The sequence below is a fragment of the Austrofundulus limnaeus genome, unplaced genomic scaffold (genome assembly GCF_001266775.1).
Source record: "Austrofundulus limnaeus strain Quisiro unplaced genomic scaffold, Austrofundulus_limnaeus-1.0 Scaffold220, whole genome shotgun sequence".
NCBI lineage: Eukaryota > Metazoa > Chordata > Actinopteri > Cyprinodontiformes > Rivulidae > Austrofundulus > Austrofundulus limnaeus.
This window is the reverse complement of record NW_013952622.1, coordinates 734,740-736,030: the sequence shown is the minus strand read 5'-3', so window position 1 is coordinate 736,030 and position 1,291 is coordinate 734,740. Positions and strand designations below refer to the sequence as shown.

Here is a 1,291-nt window from a genome sequence, read left to right as displayed (position 1 = left end):
CAGGATCTCTTTTACAAGGGTGACCTGGTCAAGAGGTCCGCACGACATGTCACAGAGAGTATCAGAGTTAAGATTCACATTGCAGTCAAAGTAAACACAATTTAAAATATAAGTTGATAAAAAAGATGAAGACATTCAGTCATTTAGACATACAAACCAAAGTAATTCACAAATTACGTCCTAATGATTTTCATTTCTTCAAAGTGAATTGTGTAACATCAATCAATCTAACACTATTGATTACATAATCAACAAAATAGTAAAAACTCAAAAACAAGAAGTCAAATGAGAGATCATCACTAATAACTACAGCATACAAGTAGTGACTAGAAAACATAGGCACAAATCAAACTTCTTTTTAATAGTATCYGTGAGGATCGACAAGAAGGATCTGAGAGAGGTGATCTGTCTGTACATTGTTCCAGGCAGAGGGGGCAGCAAAGCTGAATGCTTTTTCCCTACTTCAGTTCTGACAGGAGGAACTGACAGAAGGACTTGATCGTTGGAGTGCAGGGAATATTTACTGTGTGATGTTTGTATTAAGGTGGTAAGATATGATGGGACTAGGTTCAGGAGGGTCTTATAGACAAAGGATATCCAGTGAGTGTATCTGCGAGCTGCGACTGATGATCAGCCTGATTTAACCTACAGCTCACAGTGATGAGTGAGATAGTTGGAGTCAGTGATGAACCGGAGAGCACTGTGGTAAAGAGAGTCTAAGGATTGCAGGTATTTTGATGCAGCAGTCATGTACAGCATGTCACCATAATCTAAAATAGGCATGAATTTTGCAGCTGCTAATGTTTTCCCGGCTTTACATGAGAAGCAGGACTTATTTCTGAAATAAAAACCTAATTTCAGTTTGAGCTTAGTTGCCATTTTAGTGATCTGAGCTTTAAAGGAAAAGTTAGAATCAATGTAGAAACCTGGATATTTGTAAATGGAGCAGATTTCAATTTGTTGTCCCTGTTGGGTTGCAATTGTTGGTTGGCTCCCTGGTTGCTGTTTTCTGTTAGAAAAAAATCATGATTTTTGTTTTGTCATTATTTAACACCAGTTTTAGTTTTTGAAGACGGGACTGGTTGACCTTAAAAGTGTCCTGGAGGTAGTTGAAAGCTTGGCTGAGGGAGGATGAACATCAGTAGATGATGGTATCATCTGCGTAAAAGTGGTGGGAGGCATTTGTCAGACTACTGCACAGATTATTTATACAGTGGTTTGCAAAAGTATTCATACCCCTTGAACTTTTCCATATTTTGTCACATTACAACCACAAACATAAATATATTTC

General features: G+C 37.8%; 1 protein-coding gene across 1 annotated transcript in view; it reads right to left on the bottom strand.

Moving 5' to 3' along the window:
• The window catches only part of slc5a9 (solute carrier family 5 member 9), a gene marked incomplete in the record, with an annotated part of 52,101 nt that overhangs the window by 14,375 nt on the left and 36,435 nt on the right, over window positions 1-1,291 (bottom strand).